This window comes from Falco cherrug, chromosome 4 (assembly GCF_023634085.1).
Source record: "Falco cherrug isolate bFalChe1 chromosome 4, bFalChe1.pri, whole genome shotgun sequence".
NCBI lineage: Eukaryota > Metazoa > Chordata > Aves > Falconiformes > Falconidae > Falco > Falco cherrug.
In genome coordinates this window covers 39,693,033-39,718,125 of record NC_073700.1, presented here as the reverse complement: position 1 = coordinate 39,718,125, position 25,093 = coordinate 39,693,033, and positions in this window count along the sequence as shown.

The following is a 25,093-nucleotide window of genomic DNA, read 5'->3' as shown; positions in this document are numbered from 1 at the left end:
TATCGATATTGGTACTAATGGATACCTTTTCAGGTTGGCCAGAAGCCTTCCCATGCAGAACTGCTTAAGCCCGCGAAGTGACCAAAATACTACTCCAAGAGATAATACCTAGGCTTGGAGTCCCAGCGGTAATGTCCTCGGATAGAGGACCACATTTTGTGTCCAGAATAGTGCAACAGATCAGCCACCATCTAGGAATAGATTGGCAATTACATACCTCATACCGACCACAATTGAGTGGCCAGGTGGAAAAGATGAATCATCTAATCAAACAACAGATTGTCAAGTTAGGCCAAGAAACAAATCTAACTTGGCCCCAGTCTTTGCCATTAGCTCTTACACGAATTCGAACTAGGCCGAGAGCAAAAGAGGGGCTTAGCCCATTTGAAATTTTATATGAACGACTCTATGGGGTACAAAAGGGGATGTCTTCACAGATTGGTGAAGAAACAATGACTTCCTATATGGTGGCACTAAACAAACAATTAATAAGAATTGAGAAGCATATGATGGGAACACGCAGTAGGGGTCTGGATGGACCTGTTCACGATATACAACCAGGAGACTATGTATACGTTAAGTGTTTTGCAGATAAAACCCTGGAACCACAGTGGACCGGACCTTTTCAAGTCCTACTCACCACCTACACTGCAATCAAGGTTGAGGGACAGAATTCTTGAATTCACCATACCCGGATTAAGAAAGCCCCTGCAACTTCTTGGAAAGTAACCCCAGATAAAAAAGAACTGAAACTCAAATTTACTCGGACAAATGGGAACAATGTGGGTGGCAAGTAAGTGAACCTGAGCAGTTGCGGATCCACCATATGGGAAGGGCACCACAACAAACAATATAGAACAAGAGTCGGGGACTGAGCCAGTGGCCAGGCTCGCCCAACTTGTTATTAGTAAGCCCCAACTCAAACAAAGATATTTTTGATCAAAACAGATTTTAACGTTTAGATTCTTAAAATGATCAATAGTGGGTTTAAACCATTTGTGTTTTTTTGTACCCTCTCTCTTGCCTACAACCAAGAGCCTGATAATTGGCCTTGGAATCATGCTCAGAAAAAACACTGGAATAATGGGAAAGGTGGACTCAAAAGACGAAACTAGCTATGGTGGTTTTTTCTGAAAATGAGGTGTACCAAAGGAATCAATGGGATCGGGAGGATGTACACAAAGTCGACCGATTATGGGGAAAATTAGGAGATAAGATAAAAGTAGGATGTCAAACATATAATGAAAAGGATAACACCAAGATTTCGGGAGACACCCAGATTAATGTCAGAAAGGTAGATAAGGAATTTACCCTTCTAAATACAACCGTGTGCTTTAATTCACGGGAATGTTGGCACAATTTTACCTTAACCGAGCCCATCTTTATAATATGCCTAGGAAAGGACTTGTGGAGGAGCGATCCCCCGTGCATCTGCGCGCAATAAACATACCTACTTTATAACTTTCGAGTTATAGAGTCTAATTCCGCACGTCACAAGCATCATCCCTGAAAGGAAGAGATCCTATTTCCTTCAGTCATGAAACAGAAAGAAGCTGTCTCTGCCTTTTGTGAGAGTGTCTTATAATTGATAAGGGTTCATCTTTACATGGGATTGAAAGGTATGTCCTAATCCATCAAAGCCTTTTATGACACAATTATAGAAACCCACTCGGTGTCTAACAAACATAGCTAGCTTATTTGCCTCTTCCTGTTCCTGTTAGCAAATGGCAAAGGCAAGGCTGCTATCTAGTTTTGTTTATACATGCATTATCACAGGTGCCTAAGCGCTGTGTAAGCAATTTATATTAGAGAGAGCAGAAATTTCAAGAACATACTATAGGCAGTCTCTAATCCAAGGAATAAAATAGAGGTTTTGGAGCCACAACTAACATCTGACTATCTGCTATTATGTAAAGCAGGCTGTGGGTTAGTAGTTTTAAATTTGCCAGAGGACAGCAGAAAAGATTAATGCATACCTGCTCATATCCGCCTCAAAATGAGTCTAGTATTTCAGGTAAAAGACTCCTAACCCCCTTAAGTGCCCATTGTTCATTCTTAGTATCACTTATTTCATTGATGTGTTATGCTCAGAATGTAGCTATGGTGAAATAAATATCTTTAAAGACACACTGAAGTAGAAGGTGGGAAGGTCAGGGGAAAAAACCAAACCTGGCATGCAAAGGCATTTCACACCTTACGCTCCTTTTGTCTCTCTCATTTGAGTATTGATGCTGTGTAATCACACTAGCCTTCATCTAGTTAATGCCCTAAACTTCCAGAGTGTATTCTTCTAAGCAACAGAATTATAATCTCTTGTGTTCACCTTTATGGAAATAAATCAGCCTAACATCCTCTGCAAAACGGGAGCAAGTGAAGGAGTGCCTTATTCGTTTCCCTTAGAAAGTGAAAAGGAAAAAAATCCCTGCTGTACCTCTGCAGAAGCAGCTACAGTAAAGGAAGCATATTTGTTTTACTGTTAATTCTAGGTAAAGCAAGCCCTATATGGTACTTTACACATCACTGGCAAGCAGTCAGATAAGCTGCTGGACAGTGCACAGGTCCTACAAGAAGTTAAAGAAAACTGCCATGGGAGACAGAGACCAAGAAATGGTGAGATTATGCCAGTCTTTACATAGCTCAGATTAAGTCACTGGGGCTATCTTGATTTTACCTTAGGGACACCTATAAACCTAATTGCAAGAAAGCTGTTCCCAAGGGCAGACAAGCAAGAATACACAATTCAAAAAAGTGGTTATATTAAACCAGGGAATGGCTAACTACCCTTAAGACTAACAGAAACCCATTGATGATGTAATTTTTATCACTTACAGGTTCTTTCAACCACAGGAAACCAATGCTTCAAGCAGCAGCTGCCATGTGTTGCTGCCATGAGGAGCCCGAGGTGTGTGAGTGACCAAGGCGGGTGTGAGGAGATTTCCCCATCCACCAGCATGCTCGGGTGCCATGTGCAGAGTGAGGGACCGGCCAGAAGCAGGTCCCTCAAAAGCCCAGAGTGCCACAGCCCCTGAGCTGGATCGATCTGCCAGAAGCCAACTATCGTCAGCCCCCAGGGAGTGGCAGCCATTTGAGGGGGGCACTGCAGCAGTTAAGTGTGGGAAGGGCACCAGTGGCACCGTAAAGCATGCACTGGGCAGGATCATGCAGGACCCTAGAGCCCTGGGAGCATCCCCCTTCAGGGGAGAGCAGCTGAGTGATCTTTGTCTTGCGAGTCAGAGATAGGGGTGCAGGTCAAGGCATCATGCATATCAAAGCCTGGCTTTGTGGCTGGTGTCATTGTTAGAGCTTTGGATTCTATGATGATAGGACCTTATCTGATGAATACAGATAACTGGGGATCCACCTGTCTAAAAGAGGAAGGCGAATCTTTGCTGGCAGATCGGCTGACTTGGCCGATTAGTTTAAATCATGCTTTAAACTAATGAACTTGGGTGGTGGGGTCCAAAGCTGTGACACTTGTGTGCTCACAAGCAACAGGGTAGATAAGCGCACCTAACACAGTAGAGATGAATGCCTCCCAACCCTCCAGAAACCTCTCCCTCAAATCCTGCCTGGCCCCAGGGAGCTGCAGCTGTGCTCTGAGCACTGACGCTAGTGTCCATGTTTCACCACACAGAAGGATGCTTTGCTGGCATCTGCCAGCACACTCTACAATAAGGACAGTTTTATTCATTGCATTTTAATCAGACCTGAGCGATCTGTTTAAAACTGAGATATAGCCTCTGCATCTCACAGTTTTAAAGGTCTCCCCTTTATTTATCAACAGTGTTTAAACAGCTGTACCTTTGTGGTGCAAACCACACAAGGAAGTAATTAAATGCTATAGAATTTGAAGTCCTGGAGAGAAGCCATTAAATTTAATAATAATGCTGGCTTCTACAGCAGCTAAAATAACACATGCACAGCATTAGCTTTTATGTTTTGACTGATTATTTCTGCACCACCTAGGCAAACCATTAAGTTTAGATCTTAAGTTGAAAGATACTACTCAAAATCTCTTAATGAAGAATGAATGCTTCACATTTCAGCTTTAACTATTGAATAGCATTTTTTTTATTGAAGTATTTAATACAACTATAATGTTTATGTGCTTAAAGAGACAGATCTCACTTGCTCTTACCACATAGCACCTCCTTGCATGATTTTCCTGAAAGACCATCTGTTCTGAGAGACTGTAGATATATAGCCACTATAAATTGACTCTGCCTTCAGTGCTGTTGAGGATATGGCCCAGCAGACCTGCCAAGACCAGAGGAAAAGATTTAAACATCTCATGGTGGTGATTCAATTAATAGAAATCCATCTTTTAATACCACAATTGTATAGAAATACAGTTGACCAAATTATCCTACAGTGCATTCACTGCTGCAAAATTTTTGTGAATTGCTACTAGTATTTTAACTATGATTTTCTTACATTCTTACATAATATTCTTTGCTTCTAACTTTTTCAATGTCTATTTTCGTGTATCAATAGAAACATGAGGACTCCTGAAACCCATCTGCAATTATTCTAGACAATTGTACATAAAGAAACTGAGGCATGAGTTAGGGGGTTGACCTGCTAGTCACTCCAGACAAATACCAAAGCAAAGAACAGAATCTAAGTTTCAAAAAGACGTTTTCTACATCAGCAACAAAGTGCTGTGTAAGGTTATATTACAGAAATACTAGTTTTTTTCTCCTTATCAAATGTTTTGATAAGTCTGGTACTTTCCCCCTATCTTTAAACATTACTCTTACAGATATGAAAAGCTATTACAGTCTTGAGGAGTATCAGTTTAAGACATTTAGAAAAAAAAAAAAAACACATAGAAAAGGTTGTTGAAAAGGAGCCTTTGGCATCACCTAATCCCATCTCACATTTGAAGAGGAGCTATTTTAAGCAGTGTATCACATCACATCACCCTGTCATGGAAAGAGATTTCTAAAGCCCAAAGTTTTGAAATACAACTGGGTGTTCCTTCTCTTGTTGCAAATCTGTCCCTAGCCATGAGGCACCTTGACCAGTAAGAGGTTTAAAGCATTTAAAATACTAGCTGTGTAACACAGTACAAACAGTTGCCATTGTAGTTCACACTAATTCTAAACCATTGCTCAAGCGGTTGCTGCTTTTCAGCCCCAGCAATCTATTTCTATTTGCTTTTATACATTATACAAATCCAATTACATTAACGTAAGGAAAAAAAAGTGGGAGTTAAGGTCCTTCATTCTTGTTTTCCTCATAAATGCAGATTTACAGCTACCTGCTCTGCATACACCAGCTTTGAAAAACTGATCTATTTCTGATGGACTAAGAGAAAATTCACCTTTCAAGAGATACTTGTCTAATTCTCATTCATATAAAAAGCTGCCCCACACATGTTCTACAGCCATTTGTGACTGCAATATGTTAAGCTATGGCTTTTTATTTAAAGGGTGAGCTACCAACAGATCCTGACCACCTGTGCCAGTCCTAACCACTCTTACCTGTTTCTCCCTTGCACCTGTTGTGCAGGATTAAGCTAGTAGAGACTTTAATAGTCATAGCTCAACACCAGACACATCAGATGCTGTTAGTCTAAAGCCGCTTTACCAGTGCCACGGACAGTCAGGCTGAGTAGTCCTAATAGCTGTTCTATCCAGTGCAAAATGCATTTTGTGCTTCAAAATCTGAAGCAGAGAAGTTACTCTTTAACAATTAACCTCGGCTGTATATCATGGACTTGATTATTACATTGAGGAGCAACGCAGGGTCAGACTATCAACTACATTTGATACTCAGGTTTTTGGTGGAATAAAGAAAGAGAACTATACTGGGAAATGACTATCCAAAAGTCCAAATCCTTCCACTATGAAATGAATTAGCAAACTTTTCTTTTAGCTAGAGGCATTAATCATCATCTTGCAGTCCTTTTCCAAGAACTTATCTTTTCACAGTATACGAATAACAAAAAAGTAGTGGGTGATACCACTCACAGAGCACAATGCCAGCAGCTGAGATTTTTACCACAGGAAAACAAGCAAAAGATTGTAAAAGACCATCAGGCAGCTGCTGAATCTAGCCGACATTAGGGCTTAGAAAATGCTTAGCATGAGCACTTGAAAGCTAGCCTGTTGATTTAAAGCTTGTTTACCTAGTGGTAACAGCATCCATTTGTAGTGAAGATGCACTTTGGTCAATAAGCACAAATACTTAAACCACAAATTGGGCTAAAGGGATTTCTTCGGAAGAAGCAATTAAAGACTTAATGTGTAATACCTTGACTAAATAATCACAGAGGGGAACAATAACCTCACTGAAATACATGGAGGATGAACACACCAAGGGGGGAGATGACTCTTCAGGGACTAAGATAATAGGATTAAAATTTAGAATATCAAATACTTTAATAGTGTAACCTATTAGGCCATGGAATAATTGGTATCATAGAGCAAAGAGGCATTTTATTAATACCATATAGACAAAGTACTCACAGTGAGACTGTGGAGAAAAGCAACACTTTTAAGGTTTTTTTGTGGCATCATTTTTAAATAGACTTATGAGTCTATTATTGCATTCTTTTAAATATTTTAGTATAATTAATTTGAAATAATAGGTGAGATTTTCAAATGAAAGTAAGAGAAGACTTTTCTCCCAATTTTCCTTTAGGAAACTACTTCTTTGGCAGAATATTTTCCTCACTCTGGTTCATAGTCTGTAGGCAACGAAATTCCTACCTTTGCAGGCAGCTGTACTTTTCCCCCACCCAACAGCTAAACTTCCAGCTTCAGCTAACACTGGCAGTACCGTCTTTCATTTCTCAATAAAAAGTAGGGTCTGCATCATTTCCAGAACATATCCAGTTATGTACAGTGATGGTAATGTTAAAGTGTTTTTTGTTAAGATCAAAATCTTTGTTGCCACATAAAACTTTGTAACTGAGAGACTCCAGTAAAACAAAGTGGAGTCACAGTTTGAATGCCACTCTCCAGGAAAGATATTGATGGCTTCTGGCTGGAAGTCCCACTTCTAATATGTAGATACCCTGCATCAGATTTATATGCCTTAAATGCAAACAAACTAGCTAAAGTTAATCTATTCTCATCACACTTGATTAAACTCAGTACACAAATTCCCCAAATCAATAGTTAATTAAAAAGAGATGGCAATTTCTACATACTAAATTAGCTCATATCTAGCATTATACATTCCCTGTTCCAGCTATGTGTATAAGACTGGAAGAAAGAAAACTAGTTCAACTGGAAACAAGTTATCTATTACATTTATGAGGCTGCCTTTTGTTTTGGGGACAAAAAAAAAAAACAAACAAACAAAAAAAGCCAAACCCCAAACATAACAACAACAGAAAAGCCTCAAAGAAAACTTTTTAATGCTGAATTTTGAAAAACAGATCATTACTAGGTATATCAAGACTGACTAGAGGAGGGCATTGCAAAGTTGTACAAGGCTTGGCCAGCCTATGCAAAGTAGACACAGAACTAAAAAAAAAACCAACCAAACAACAAAACAACCCACAATAAAAAAGGGAACAAAACCAAAACAAAAGGAAAAAAATGTTGCCAATGTGTAAAAATATATACAACTCTGTGCCATTCTATTCCTATATTTCCTAGAGAATGCTACTTGGGTATGGCAGTGAGTTTATGTACCAAAACAACACTTTGGTGGTGTACAGCCAGGACAAAAAAATAGAGCTAAGAAAAGCTGCGCTGAAGCCTTTCTTCTAGTAGCAGGCTCTTACTAGACTTGTGTAGTAGACTTGTAATTGGAGCCATTATTTTCTCATTCCTCTTCCTTCCTACGCCCAACCCAAAGCAAATATCATCAGGCATTCCTCACCTCCTCAGGACTTTCACAGACCATGAATTCAGTAACTCATTTTATCCTTAGGGCCCAGCAAATTAAGGACACTGATTAGTCCCTGTTTCACATGAAACTAGCAAGTCCTACATTGCTCTACTGTAGTCTATGGTATTCCTTCACATGAAGCACACTGCAAAGATAAGGAGTTGTAAGAGTGAGTCATGAGTCTTAAAGACACAAAAATTTAAGGCTTTTCTATTTTTCACTGCGTTTGACTTCCAAGTACACTACAGTCAGTTATGTGAACCTGCCAGCAGCAGAATGCCTTCATCCTATTAGGACATTTTTGCAACTTTCTTGGTTTACATATCTTCAAATTTTTTAAGCTAAAGAAAAAAATTATGTATACCAATCTGGAGCTAGCAGATGTGGGGATAGAACTAGTTATTTGTATTATGCTAATGTAAGCCGGTTCAAAATACACAATTAAATTGCAAGTTTGGTAGGCATGTTAGGCTTGCATATGCCAGCTACTCCACTAGGTCTCTCATGCCCAACTAAGAACTAAGGAATATTTGTAATCCAGGTACAAAATGTCCTCTGCTCCATGCAGTACATAATCCAATTTGAAGGAAGGCAACACGAGCAAGACAATAAAGGAATAAAAGCAAAGGCTAGGACTGCTCACATTACCTCCAGCAGATACCTCATAAGAAAATATCAAATCAGTGGAATCTATGTATTCTGCAAAAACTTGTCAAAGTTTGCACTGGAAGCCAGAGGAGCTGATGGCATAACTAGCTGGTACTGCTGGCCTGCCTTCTTGCCCATCCAGCCTGCTCAGTTAACATGAGTGAGCTGTTAGATTTGCAATTGTCCAAACCATTCTTCACTGTAAACAAATGTTTAGATTGTAACAAGTGTAAAGGCAAATATGAAACATGTCCTATTTACAGCCCAGAAATGACTCACCAGTATTCTTCACAGAAGGTTTTGTAGAGCTCAGCAAGATATTCCATGACAAATGTAAGCTCTGCTTGGAACCTGAATTTTATTTGGGGAGGAGGCAGGGACAGGGGTCGGCATCAGTGTTTTGGGTTTTTTGGGGGCAGGTTTCTTGTTTGTTTTTTCTTTTTAGCTGTATGTAAGATAGTAGCATATATCTCTTTCAATCTGTTCTTGACTATCAACAGTATCTTGAACCAAGTCTGGCTTCATTCCTTTATGAACTAGCAGTACTGTGACTGATTCCCAACAGATGTTCCTCCCCCAGCTTTGCTACTCCTTCAGAGAAACATTACTCTCTTTCAGAGGGCTTTTTCCAGTTCTTCTGTATGTACACGCAAGACACGCCCTCCTGTGTAATGTTTTCCCCACAGAATACAGACGTTTTGTTACTGTGGAAGCAGACTCGGCTACTTCTCTGCCATGATCTCTTGCAATCTTGAGATAAGAAAGGGAAGAGAAATCAGGGGTTGGAATGATTCCTTTTGTTTATGCCATTCGTGCTACCAGTCATTCCAGAAGAAATCAGTTGTTATAACATGGTGTTATTTGCCCCACTGTCACCTCACTAACATTTGTTCACTTTCAAATTACATATTTCTCTAATACATTCAGGAAACATTTTTAAGGTAACAGAGAACATACTCACATCAAAGAACATGAAATAAACAAGGGAAATTCCTTTGTTTGTTTGTTTCTTTGAACACATGGTAAGCACAAGGAGAAAGTGACAGACTGACTTGTCTACTGAATGGTTTAATAGTTTTAGTTCCTGCAGTTTCTCTGGAAGTATGAAACCCTTTTTCATAACATGTCATGGGTTTTTAGTAAAAAAATGTCGTGGTACCCATATTTGTATACACATAGGCTAAGTGTTTCAACTCTGAATTTAAAAGAAAAATATTTAATTGCTCTGGGGTAAATGTACTTCTAGAAGTTAAAGATGGGTTACAGAATATAAAACGATGTATAAAACCAGCAGCTATTATCCTGTGACATCCTTAAACTATATAGTTTCTCATCTCAATGAACTGGCCTGAAGAATTAATTCTAAAAATAGTTCTTCCAACAGTTATTTCTCATTCATTGTACTTTCACTTGAAGGAAGATTATAAATTATTACAGTTACCCCAAATAAAGTTACACACAATGTGGACAAGAGGCAAAAACCATTTCAAAGGAGTAACACTGTAGTTTTTCTAGTGTCAATTTATGCCTTTGCAGACACAGGTAGCCATCTCTCACTAACCCAATGAAAGAATGCTAATGGATGAATACATCCAGAAACACAGTTTCAAGTTGTGCATGTATCATATCACTGAAGAATACATGGGTCTGAGAAGGCAGAGTAAGAGAACTGCAAAGGCTGGAGACTTGAAAGAGAAAGATACACTTTAAAAAAAGAGCTTAGAGATATTTGTTTTGTTTTCTTCATAGTTTGAACTTTAAGAAAAGTCTTTTCCACAGGACAGTTCCAGAGGAACTGTGGTAAACAGGAAATGGCAAACTTCAATTCCAGTCAGATCAATACCTGTGATGTGGGTCAACTCTATAGACTAGTTATGTTAATTCACCTACTTGTCACTCAATAACTGCACTTAAAAAACAGAATACATCAGATTCACTAAAGAAACAATTTGGAATTAGGATGAAATCCTGAAAAACACTGATCCCAAACCAAAAAAACCTATGACTAACCTGAACTGTAGTTAAAAAGTGCATGATAGGATTTGTATTTTTCTCTCAGGAACATCTGTGGTGTAATCCAGATTTCATCCATACTGGTAATGCCGGCACAGGTGGGTTTACTGATCTCAGTGGTTACTGACTGCAGAAAGTGACAGCAGAGTCACTTCTCTAAGTTTTGCCTGTTTAAAAAAAATATAATTAAAAAGAACGCAATTTGCAATTTTCCACAGATAGTTTAAAAAAACAGTTTAGAAAATAATATTAACATTAACTGTTGCTAACACTGTTAGATGCGTCTGCCTCATGCTTTGCAGGGACCACACCAGAGGTCACCAGTTGCTAAAGGTTTATTAAAATAAACTATGCATCTAGAGCTATATGAGCTCGGTACTACAAATGATCTCTTTACTCTTACCTGTTTACTCATCACTAAGGTTTGAAACAGAATAAATGAGGTTTTGAAAATAATTTTTTCTGATGCCTACTTTTCTCTTGCAAAGATGTATCCTTTACTTCTTCCTTTCTACTCCCATAGCTTTCAGGCTTTTCGAATTGACTAAGCCCATAAGGTACCTTCTAGACAGGAAAAACCTTCCAATTGCTTCTAAAGTACAGTCATGGACCTTTTTTGCAGTCAAAAGAGTTTGCCTGCCACTCTGGCATCTCCTCGTGTGGGATCCTGAACCTCTCTGTTCTTCCTCTGTCCTTGCCTGGCTGCCTGCGGAAAGCGCCACACTTTGGAAAGGAAATGTCACCCCAGGGAGCACACACAGGTCTCAGGGGTACAAGTGTCCTGCTCCTTTCCCAGAGTCTAACCTGATCTGGAGCACAGTCCTAGGACCTGATACCAGAAAATCTTCCCAGTCACATTCTTTTTAACTGCACAGTAGCAAAAATCAAACAGCTTATATTGTCTTTCACGTCTGTGTAACTATCCCTCTCACAGGCTGTAAGGGTTGCAAGGAATTTGAACGGACAACCTACAATATCTCCTTTTTCTCAGTCAATAAAATAGAGCCCATGTTTCTTGAACCTAATACCTAACTTCAGCAATCTTTTAATTGACTTTTGTATAGAGCCATTTCTTGTGGCTATTGAAGATGTTTTTACATCTTAGAGCTAGGAAACACTCTGACAAATAACAGAATTGTCAAAATATTTAGATTTCAGGGGACTGAAACTGTGACCAAGCTTGGTAAATAGTTAACAAAGAGGGAGAACACTTCTGAGATACTGAAAAGTTTCAAAATTTAGAAAGCTTTCACATTCATTTTTTATTACCTGACCTAGAAAAATAATCACATTATACTCAAGCCCCTGTGACCACGGCTGATGGCACAGCCATTCACCACAATGACTTCTATTTTATTTCAAGATTGCTCACTCATTCGATAGGTAGAATAGATAATGCCCAGCTAATCTGTGGATTTTTTGTATTCTATTTCCCTCTTGCTGTTCAGTGTTATCCTATGCATATTCTTGTTTTTCAAAATCCTGCTGAGGAGACGGAGTTACTTGGGCCTGTCTTTCTACCACAGGCAACGGTGCAGCACCCAAGCTCAGGAGCAAACACCAGGCAGAACACTGTCTGCTCTGTCCAAACACCTTTAATTTTTCTTTTCACACAGATTTTTTCCTTTTCATACAGGACACTACCCACTGCTGAAATACTCTTTTTTCTTTTCACATACGAACTTTAGTTTTTCACAGGGAAGTTTTGCTAGTCAGTTACAGTTTAGGTATCAGAGCTGAAATGAAAAGTTCAGACACATGTTTTTGAAAACATTCCAAATGTGATTGCTGTTCCTAGGGTGAATAAGAAGTACACTTCCATAAGTTTGAAACAGTTTGTGTTCTGCATTGTATTAAGATTTCCCCAGCATTTCCTTTTGCCGGGTCCCCCCTTACGCAGGACCGCCTCGCAGCTCCCCTTCCTGCCTCCTCACCTCACGCCACCGGCAGCACAGGAGTGTGGCGCCACAGCTCTCGCGAGAGTTGGGTGGGCGAGAGCGGGGCGTGGGCCGTTTAAAAGGCGGGAAGCCAAGGGGAGCTGGCACCCTGGCTGTGGGGTTGCGAGGCTTGCGACGCTCCCGGGGCTGTGCGAGCGGGTTTCGGGGCCCTGGAGGGTCAGGATGGGGGGTCAGGTGGCAGGCTGCTGGCTGGCAAGTGTGGGGTGGTTGTCCCTAAGATTGGTTCAGTCTTTGGGAAGCTGAAGCCGCCAGCAGCAGCAGCTCCTGCGTGCTGACAGGATGTGGGGTGCCTGGGGTACAGGAACATCTGCTGTTGCAAAGTTGACTCACTTGTGAGTGGAAAAACCTGCGCTGAACAGAAAGCTTCATAATCAAAACGGGTAAATATTGTTACATTATTCAGTGGCAATTCATACAAACAGGCTAAAATATTACATTTGTCAGAGCCTTTAAAAGTATTTACCCCCCTCAATATAAATGGGAATAGAAGCACAGAGTGACAGAAGTTAATGGTAAGGATAACAAGAGACCTGTCTCCTGAAGCTAACTTTAATGTTTTATATTTATTTAAACATAAACATTCTTAGCCTGATTCCAAAGTGAAGTGCTAATATCTGTCCGAGTTACTGTCATTTTTTTTCATTGCTTCTTTCTTGCTTTCCTCCTCCAGCACTGCAAAGAGAACCTTCATACTCTTCTGGGGTTTTGTTTGAAAGCACTCATTCTCTGAAGGCTTGGAATGGAAAGGTGGGTGGAGAAAAGAGAGTTCTACTTTTGTTCTTCATGTGCTGCTAAATTATAGTGCCTGGGGGGCAGTTGTGTGATGCAGATTAATGCTGACAGGAATTATGGGGCTGTAGTCTTCCACAAGTTTGAGAGTTTAAAGCTTAACATATATTTTATCAGAAGGTCTGGTGCTTATTTTTATTATTCCATGTTTTCCCTTGACATCAAAGCTCAAATAATACAAATCTAGTAAAATGTGTAGATAATGATATTTCACCTCAGTTTTACAGACTAACTACCAGAAAGTATATATACCCTGGAGTGGAAAAGGGAATGTATAACTATCAGAGAAACTTAGAAATTCTGTCAATGTACACCAAAGGGAAAAAGGATTACTTTTTCCCAGTAGCATTAAAATAAAGCAACGCAACAAAGTGCTTGATCACTACAAAAAGTAGTCTTAAAAGTTTTCAACAACCGACTTGTAACTTCATCTACTTCTACTGAAATGAAAATCCTCTTTTCTCAAAATATTCCTATGTGTCAGATGCATGTCTGACTGACTGAAACATGGCATGTCCAGGAGTGGTAAGGTACAGACTACTTGTTAGTATAAATTAAACAGTTTGACTGAAGGAGACATATTCATATACCTACCTTGCTCATCCTCATAACTTTTGTCTAAAATGCATTAGTTCATGTACTGAAACAGTATTTAAGAGAGATTGATGTGGCTTAGTGGACTCTCCCTGCTATTAAAAAGTACAATAGGAGTACTGTGTTTTTATAGATACTATGAAAAATGAAAGAAACAAAAAGTATTTTGACAAAAGGTTATGTGAACTGAAGCATTAGTAGCTACAGTAGCAAAACACAAATACAACTTGCAAACCTTATGTCCTGATTTTAAAGACTTACACCAGTATTGGTGATACTCAAGGCTAAAGCTAGTCTAAGAAATAGGACTTTACAGTCTGCTACAAGTGAATTTGAACATTGTGAAAATGAGCCTTTTCCATGGTGCATTACTAATTCTCACTGACATCACCTTTCGCTGCCAGTTGCATTAGTTTGACCTGGGAATCAAGCTTTCAGATCAAAATGGCAAATGTAATGCTTCTGCTCTGATAAAAACCATTAGATGAGGAAAAGACATTTGCCTTTTTCCATGTTTTGGGATAATTTTACTTCAGAGAAGTTGTCATGTCCGGAGTGGATGTCATACATGACTGTGTATGTGTCAAAGGAGTTCCTCTCTTACAGAAGACCTTGTGTAACAGACTAATAGAAATATTTCTAGGTGAATAAAAGGGGATTACATACCATGATTTATGGAGAAGAAGCAAGTTTACTTAATCACTGTAGTTTTTTTAAGTCATTACATTTCTTGTGATCCACTGAGCAAACCTATTTGCATAACTAGGTTTTAAATGCAAATCAGATAAAGAATTTTACTAAGTGGATGATTTGTACAATACAGCCTCTAGGTCTCTTGTAGAATTACTTTGATGAGGGAATGTTTCTTTAATTATACTGAGGGCCAATTACCCCATTACAGCCACAATGTTTTGTGGATTGCATATAATTTTGCTGTTTCCAAAGATTCCTTGCCATAATTCTGAAGAAAATGCAAACAGCAAGCAGACACTTGAGACACATTAGGCAAGAGATGAAGATGCTTTAGTGAATTCAATTTAAGCTGCAACATTAAAGTGATTTTGTTGAATAAAACATAATGCAATAATAAGCCTGTGTATGTCAACTCTGCAGAGAAGATGATAGCTGAAGAGCTAGCTTTCCTTTCCTCTTTTCTAGACTCTTCTCTTTTTAGACTCATTAGTCAGACAATCCTGCAGACAGAAACCTTTTCTAGCATCTGCTTTATTTCAGCTTAAGTAAATTTCCTACAGTTGTATTGAACAGTTGAATAAAGTGTTAAAGGAATTAATTTATGTCAGCTTCACAGAAGCACTAATGAAATTACACACTACATAATTTTTTATCAATTTATGCCTGATATTGGGGATAACAATGTATAGATCACTCTAGATCACTGAGTAATGTTTGCCTTTTTAGAGAAGGAGTATTTACAAATATATATAATTCAAGGACAATAAAAATCTCAGCTATACTCTGTCCAATTTTTTCTCATTATACATTCTGTCATCCTTCTTTATAGATGACTACACTGAATGCAACAAGGCCGTGAGCCTGTTATGTCCAGAGTAAAGATTACACATTACATTAATGAGGCTTGCAGTTTGGAGCTCATGGTTTCTTCCCTCCTCTTGGAGGTGCTCAAATCTGAATTACATAAAGTAGGTCTTCTGTGGCTGCAAGAACATTCATCTTCACCAGAAACAGAAGAAAGATTTAAAAGTTAATATTACAGAAAATAAAAACTAACAGGGTTATCTATTCATTTTAGCTTCCATCAGACCTGTTCTAATTTCCATATGAAGTTAACCTATAACTTTGGCTAAGTACAGTACAGCTACCAGGTTTTTCTTTTAAGACCTACCAAAACATCTATAATCTGATATTTGTAAATGGAGATGTGACTCCTAACACTTATATCTGTACTGTTCTTAGTTATTTCTACTTTGAGCTTTTATAGACTTTATGATTTTAGAACAACCACCAGCTCTGGTGTCACAAAGCCCTCCACTACAGAAAACTCCCTGGATTCTATGATTGTAATATACTGGCAGCATTTCAGCTTTAAGAAAACTCCTTTTATTTATTCATGGAGTCATCATTTTATATGGAAAAGAATAGTAATAAATCAAAATCTCAGCCATTCATCATTTAGAGGGGTGCGTCACCTTGTAAATTCAAATTGGTTTAATGGTTTGGCACCACTTTATTTAATCTTCATTGAAGGAAGAACAGCTAAGAGCAGCCAAGCTTATACATCATTACATATATGAATCGAAGGAAAAAACAAGAAAAGCAACAACAGGAAATAAAAGAAAATGTTACTTAGAGGAAGAAAAAGGAGTCAGACAACCTTTTTTGTTTCAATTTAGGTGTTAAAAAATACTGTGCCTTTGTAAGATAATAAAAGCCCTAGGATCTGCAGGATACTGATAGTTCAGTTTGGAAGTTGGGGCGAGTGCTCCAGGGGTCTCTGGCATGCTTGTCTATGGCAGAGTTGAACCTTTGGGGGAAGTTTGTCAAATGTGGTTGACGGTGGTTTTGCCATTGCTGTGGTATGCTAGCCAAACACATTCAAACCTATTCCCTGCTCTATTGTGCAGGGACTCTAGGGGAGCAGCAATATAGAAGAGCTTTATAGCTGATCAAAGCTGTCCTTGCAGTCTTGTTTGCTCTTATCTCCAGTTCTGTTCTCCTCACAAGCCTTATTTCTTTGCTGTTTGGGGCTGCAGAATTTAATTTCATTAGAAAAAAAAAAAAGTATCATTTAAATTCTGTGTTACTTAGAACAACTTTATAACTTAAGTGGGCAATAGGAAATAGATTATGAATTCCAGGGGAGTTCTTAGGTTGTGCTAATTAAAAGAATGAAGATAAAGCACAAGAAATTATTTGCACTACAAAGTGAATGTTGTAGGGACTACAAATTCTAGCATGTATGTTACTTCAGTAGAGGAATAAATGAGTCAGTCTATATTCTCCTATCTCTTTAACTTGCTGCTCAATCCTTAATGAGGAACAGGTCATGCTAGATTGTAGAGTCAGATGGAAAGCATCCATCCCCACTTCTTGAGTCAGAAAAGAACTATGTTTTCAAAAGGTAAAGAAGGAAGGAACAATTTTCAAATAGATGTGTTTACCACAGGAAGTTTAACTAAACTACTTTCTACTGTGTTCATTACCTCACATTTTAGCAGAAAAGAAGCTTCAGCGATAGCATAATAAAGGGATGAGATCTGGGCATTAACCCCTTCTAAACAAAACGTTAGAAACGTTGCTGTTTCCTGCCCTGTACCTTTTTTTCATTCCCTGACTCCTCCTTTCTCATTGACCTCTTCTGAAAATCCTCATGTTGTTGACATCCGGAACAGTGACTGTGTGCTTGTTGCACATGCAATGTGCTTGTTACACACGCGATGGCTACAGCTTTGTTCAGAAATTGTATTTGGTCAAGTAAGATGGCTCAATAGCTACAGGACAGGCCATTTGTGTAATCCCTAAAATCCCTAATTGTGTGTGACACTTGTGAGTTGTGTCATTCCTGAACTGGCCTTATTGTGGTAGCTCCAAGCCAAGAATTATTGTTTGCACTTTGGTGACTGATAGTGTAGATCTAGTGGGGAGTTGCAAAATAATCAATTTTCCCATCTTCTAGCCATGCAACTGACTAACCTAATAGTGCCGTCTATCTTGTACTTGCCCCTGCCTCATTTTATCATTTTTTAGACCATTTCTCCAATATCCAAGATAGTTCTAAATTGCTCTCCAAAATCTTTGCAGCTTTATTGAACATTTCTTCCGATATTCAGTTTCCAATGTGTAGACCAGGAATGAAAACACAGTATAGAACCAAGGCTGTTTGAGTGTCCATCCTTCTGATAAAAGCAATACAGAATGAAACCTTTACTAATAAAGTAATAACATACTGGATATCAGCAGCTTTTTCACAACATCATAAACCCACATTTCTCTTAATTCATTTACCCTACTGAAAATGCAGTAGTAACAACATTAGCATGCGTATATGTCATTCATTCCAGCTTTTGTGTGCTTTGCTGTTCCACCTGTGTTTTTCAGTCTCGATTATTCATTGGTAACAAAAGAACTAAACTTTTGTTTAATGTTCATAAGATTCAAAAATCTAATATTAAAATAGAAACAAAACACAAACACAAAAAAAAATGTGTTCAAAAGGAAAATAGTAAATGGAAAATTGTAAATGGATTGCAGTTTGTCAAAACATATTTAGCAACATGATTTTTCTAGAAGGAGACCTTCAAACTAGAGGGATCCAGTGGTTGTTAGTATTCTGCAGTGATATGCAGGCCTTGGCAGAATATAAAGAATTTTTAGAGACTGATTATGCATTCTTTTTTATTGGTGCCATGTTTGTAATATTTGTTTGTCCCTGGCTGATGCCACAGTAGGTGATATAAAAAGATGTATGAATTATTTATAAAAGAACTCAGTAGTCATCAAAGAGCATTGCTCTGATGGTGTAGTATGCATGAAGGCCTTGGATAATAGATTACAGTGGAAGACACTGGAAGGATACATTTTGGTCTGCATGTTTTTTGCTTCATTTCTAGAGGTCTAGGCACTTTAGACATCTTAAGCTGCAAAAAGAAATTTTCCAAGTAAAAGCATGTTGAAGGTCTATAGTTTCTCCAAATCCTTAAAACAATGAACTTTGTCATACAGAAAGGTCACTGAATGTATATATTGTGTTAGCAGGTTCACTTAGATATTACCTGAGGCCTTTCATCAGAAAGACGTCAATTCTGTTTGTAAATCAGTATAATCTGTATGTAGGTGATTATTCATAATGAGCAGGCTTACTTCTTTTTTTTAAAAAGTCAATGTTATTAGCCTGATCTTAAAAGGGAAACAAAACACTGGTGGTTTCAGTTCTGCGTCTCCACATCAGCATTTCACAGAACAAACTGCTGCTGTCACTTAGAACAGTAAAAATGAGAAGGGATTTAACTTTTGGACCATTGAATGCAAAGGCATTATTATTTAAGATGAGAATCTGGCTGTGTATGAAATACCTTCCGTTGGGACAAAAGCAGAAGCTGCCTGGAGGGAGGTTCCTAAGAGTCCGCTTTCTGGTTCCCTCCATTTTGGACCATAGGAAAGAGGTGTGGCACAATCAAAAGCAGTAGTTCAGAACTTCTGAGATACGTTAAACGTAAGATGATGACCAGAGAAATAAAACTTTAGAGTCTGTATCTAGTCTTACTGAGAGGATGTCAAAACATTTCTCTGTGCTAGCACTGTTCCCTGTACCTTCAGAGAAGAAAACGTGATCCTTTCATTAATGATTCAAAGTGGCTAAGGCTATTTTGAAATAGATCAATGACCTGTGAAAACTGACACTTTGGCTCTTAGAAATTCAGGCTTTGCTCAAAGTTAAGTTAAGGTTGCCTTAACTTTTCTTTCATGCAAATGTTAAGAAAATTAGCAGGCTCCTTGAACAGAAGCACGAGGCAGAACTGTATTTTAAATTTTATTAAGGTCAGTTCCACGAACTTGAATATAATAATTCAATGTATATTGCCTATGCTCATTCACTTCCTTGTGCTCACATGCAGTAATAAGAAATCATGAAGTTTATGCTAATAGTATATTAGCTGGTGCCAAAGTATGTGCTTGAAGCGCAGGGTTTTAACAGAGGGTAAGGCACCTTGTGCCTATTGGCACCTTACCTCTCTTATCCTTCCTCCTCCACTTCTCCACCCATTTATTTAATGTGTGGTGTCTCACCTTAAGTCAAGACTGCAGACAGACGTCGGCAGGTGGTGGTGAACCTGTGTAACTGGATCAGAAGTTCCCTACTGTGTACAGGCAAGAATGAGGTATCAAAAAAGTACACTGAGCTTCAGCGGTTACCACATGGTAGATTGCTTTGTCCAAGCTAGTAAAGTCAGGCAGAGGTCAGAGAATCCTTCTGACCTTCTCAAACACCACATGGTGTATAGCAAAATGGCATTCCAGGAACTGTGGAGCATTGGCAGCTGAAGCTGGTAAAGAACAGCAACAGCAGAGAATTTAAGCCAATGTTTTTTGAACAAGTACGGGAGACCAGGTGAACTGAGAGACTACTGCCTCGGTAGCACCACATTATGGACTAGAAACTCTTCTAAGGGAAAGACATGACAATCTAGAGAGCCTGTGATGATCAGCAGCGAAGTGTATGGACCTACGTAACAAACTAAAGTAGGAAAGGTAATTTTGAGGGGATTTAGTAGAATTAATGGTCTCGGTTTTAAGCACATCTTTTAAACTGTCTAGAGTACAATTTTTGAATACCAGATGGATTATTCTCACCTGTCACAGCTATGCTATCAGATATATTTTTTTTCCTCTTAATTTTGATTCCTGAGATATCTTCAGCACAAACAGGACTCTCTTTAAAAAATCTAAAATTCTCATCCTGAGCCCCGATCACATGCTGAGTGAGAAATGTTTTCTGAGTTTACTTCCATATTCATCTGCCAATATCTGACCATCAGGCCAAACACAGCGTTTTTACAATAATGCATGGTGTCTCTCATAAACCTACAAACTTTAAGAGTCAGACATTCATGTGCACACTCCTGTATCTGCCCAGAGTATTCAGTATGGATGATCTTACAGACTTCTACAGGCAGTTACTGGGACCACACACAGACAGCTTTGGAGTCAGTCTCTATAAATTACTCTATAAAATAGCAATCTGTTCTCATCCATGGAGCTCCAGTACATATCATATATTGTATATAACCTTGAAATGTATACCATTTTTATCTTTTGAATAGCACAGAAATAAACGTAACCTTATGAGCACATTTTGCAGTTACAGAAGACATTCAATTGCCATAGCGCTGCATATAATGAGAGACTTGAGAATTAAAAAAATTAGTATTAGTGATCTCACAATGATTTCTTCAGTCACAGGCTGTAACCTCATATGTGGAAGCTCTCCCCAGACTGACTTTACTGCAACTCTACTGAATTTGGCTTAGTTTGTAAAGAAACAGAGAATGTAAGGTCTTGCTTTAGAAAATGACAGTAACTGGCAGAGATGAACTTCAGAAAAACAAATATGCAGTTCCCATGTTAGTGTCCTGAGAAATAACCATATTTAATATATATCATATATTATACAGGTATAATAAAAATATATAATATAAAGATTAATTTATAATATATATTTATATTATAAATATAAATAAATATAGAATAAGAATTGTCCCTTAGCTGAATACTTACATATATTCTCTGAAGTCTAAGAGGCTTTTAATACTGCAATTTGGCTCCTACACCTGCATAGATATTTCAAAACATGCTTACTTCTCTCCTGTTAAGTCATTTTTTCTTAAAATCCTTCTACACTCAATTTCCTCTAACCTACACTCTCTTTCCTTATTTCCTTACTTCTGGAAAATCTAAGATGGAATTCATGAAAAGCAACTGCTATATACACAGCAAAACTCAAAAATGGCTCACCCTATAGCAAGAAGGTATCTTCTTTGTTAACCATAGCTCTGTTGTGTCTTTGGCAAGACTCTCTTGTTCACTTGTGCTTGAGATTCTTGGACCAGCTTGAATTATTTAAGCATTCATCTAACCCAGAGATACTTTTTTCAAAGAGGAAAATATTAATCCTCAGTAGAATATACATTAAGCTTGTTTCCAAAGTCAAGACTTCCAGATTATCTTTTGGCACTGAATTGCTGGATGTATCTGTTAGAGATTTCTATAATACGTTCCACCAATTTTTTTTCTTCTATAATGGTACCTTATTTTGCCTCTCTTACTCCTACTGAATTTTGACAAAACCCAAAAAAATTAATACACTAGGTTTTCTCTATTTATGGTTCTAGAAAGCATACCAGATAGCAAGGTTTTTTAAGAAAAAAAAAAAAATAAAATCTTGTGGACAGGGTTAACAAAGTACCTGTTTTTCTAAAGTTAATATTCTTTCTTAGCTGCATTAGCTGAGGATAGGTCTCATCTAGAAGTAACACAAATACATTCACAAGTATGTATTATAGCTTCCAAAGATTTTTTGTCTTTAGAAGTTATCTTTGACAAAATAAGGTGCCTGCAGCCATTTTGTGGAGCAACAGTGACATTTAGTGGTCACTGAAGCAATTCCTAAATCCTGTTGACCCTTTATTGTCTTGTTGACCGCAGGAACATTTAGCATACACTGTCTCTCACCCTTTCTGTACTTCACAGCTAATTTCCCCTTCCTCCTATACCCATACTTTTGTATATTGTAATGTAATATTTGTGAAGGGGTAAAAAGCAATTTTCTGTAATAGATTACTACAGACATTTTAACAACATAATTTTTTGTTTTGAGGGTCTTGAAAGTCAGTTCTTCTGCATATTATGATAAAACACTTAATAATAATGAAATCCAAGTTGTTTGAGAATCAGGCCAAAACAGCACATTGTACAAATCAAATTGCAAGGATTGGCTAGAACCACTATTTCCCTTAATTTTTCACTTGGTTATCACAGCATTCTGGTATTAAGCTCAGATTGTTCATTTGTGGGTTTGCTTTGAACCCTGAGCATGACGTATTTGCTTCTTCAAAGTCCCTGTTTCCTACTTCACTTCATAGGAAGTCGCTTTTCCCAGATGTCTTGATACAATTTACAATTGTGTCTGCAGAACTCTGCAAATAAACTGGAAGAGCAGAGCTAAAGCTTTCCTAGCTGGCATGCTGTACCACCACAAGCAGCTCCCTTCCTGACCTTAAAAGCCACAGGCTTAGGAGCATAAGGCGTCACTTACTCTGCAGCACAAGCCAAGCCATGGTCTGTCTATTAGCACAGAGTGAACTGCCAGTATGATTATTCAAAGTTACTCTGTTTTAAAATAGACATAGGTTCCTTCTGATGTAGGTTTTAGGAAAACTTTTGCAGAGCACCAAGAGAAAAATGGTCAACGCTGAGTGTGTGCAGCCTAATGCTTCAATACCAGAACACTGAAGTACATTCTTGAACCTACATACTATTTCTCACATTTCTTATGAAAGTTACAGCCTGTCCAAATTCAGCATCTAACTAAATTTTCCCTCCCTCCTATACACTTGTGTGTACGCTGCTATGTATTGTTAGATGCCAGCTAGACTTCGCTAGATACATAGAAGCAGTTTCAGTGAAGGATTAATAAACCATTGCATGTGAAATTAAGCCTACGAGTTCCTTTGCGATTGGAAGCATTAAATAAATATGCATGAGTGTTCTGTTTTGTTTCACTCTGATTTTAGGAATTCCATACATTTTAACAAAGGAGATCAAGTGTTTGCTAATGATCATCTGAACATAAACATGACATTTAGAGCTTTTGGCCCTATTTTTAAACATAATTATTTAGCTTAGCCCATTGACAGGATCCACATATCTACTGATGTGTAAACTCTTGAGATATCATCCTTTGTCCCATTCTGGGTCTCTAATACCTATAGAGAAAATGCTAGTTGAAAAACCAAAGGAGAAAATCAGGCATTGAGCTAAGGTAATTTTGAGTACTACAGCAGCAGCTCTTGTACTCATCTTGTCTGTATTATAGATTGCCATTCAATGGAAGGACTAAATTAATACCTACATAATTGGAAGCATTGAAAAAGTAGAGATGAGAGTCTTGGGAGAGAGTTGGACGGATAAAACAGATAGTTTTGCTGTTTGACTAATTATGGGAAACAGGACATGACTATCTCTTTCTAAGCATGCTCATTTCATTGAGCACTTAATTCCTGTTTTTCCACTTAAGGCAATATTTGCACTTAGTGTCCCAGTTTGGAGAAAGCTTCTTATTACCTGTATGCCTGAGCCCATAAGCATCTGTGAAAGCACAGCACTGCAGTTTTTTTCAGCCAGTACTAAAGTTATCTTTCGAGACTCCTGAATTTAAAGGGCTATTTCAAGGATGTATTGTCTGTCTTGATGAAACTTCTTCCCAATAAAGAGCTTTGAAAATCTTTTCTAGATTTAACCACAGCCAGGAGTTTCTTTCAGGTAGTGCTATAATTTCTCTTTGAAGAACTTAAAATTGTGCTTTAATATAGTACTTCTCCCTCTAGTCATTTATTTTCTTCTGTCAGCCTTGTTCCTGCTCGTAAACAACAGCAGTAGTTGGTATGCCACTGAAGTGCAATACAGACACATCTGATTCAGCCAGATCAACATAGTTTATTTACCAGCAGCAGGAAGCTCAGCAGCTTATTTATGCTGATGCTTGGGTGTGTTAGTCCACGCTGCGCTTTATGCATAGCTCAACTTGGTAACTACTTCTTCCCCAACATACTTATTTTTTTCTCAAGCTTTCTTAACTGGTTCTGTGCTTTCCACTCACCTAGCAAATCTGTTACACACAACAGCTAACCTTACAGCTAAACTTGTTGTGATTTACTAAGAATGTAAACAAACCAACCAGCTGTACATATTTTGCTTTGATATCCTTCTAATTTGGGTATTCCCTTAGGAAATGTTGGCATATCTATCAGCAAGCCTTATGTTTGTAAACGGCCTTCTGGGGTTTGAGCAATTTATTTTTGGTTGTTTTTTTTTTTCAGAATAGTAGCAAACGATTGAACTGTTTTCTTTACCTTCTGCATTACTGTTGATTTCCTCTGTTTTGCAAACTGAATGATCATTGTTGCAAATATGTTTGGCAAATGTCATGACCTATTTTAGAGTTCCCCTGTTCAATCACACGTATTAGAAAGAGAACTACACTCACAGACCCTAAGGCAATCAATTTTTCCTTTTCTTGGTAGTGGCAGCTTTTTTTCCTCATGAGCAGCTAGAAAAATTGTTAAAACTCCATGGCAAATTCCAGTTTCTCAGTATGTCTTTGTCTTTCTTTTGCTGATTTTCACTTGCAAAGCCAAGCCTACCCAAACATTAATAAACCAATTTATTGCCAATTTATTTTAGGGGTCCTCATTTGTCTCAAACATACCAAAAGCTCAACTCTGTTTACATATTCTGCCAGTTTCCCTTCTGTCCAGTTTTCCACTATTTCCTTGCAAGGTTAAGCTGGTGGTTAACTTGAAGCACCATGTCAAAGGCTGTACAGTCTCTTTTTTTTCTGGATGTAGATTTTGAGTATCATCAAACTAGTGTTAATCAAATTTTATGCAACAGAATCTCATTTCTGTCCTCCTCAGCCAGTGATTGTGATGCTGATGGTAAACTGTCTAAACTGACCACCCAAATATAGTTTTGCAGCATGTTGGATT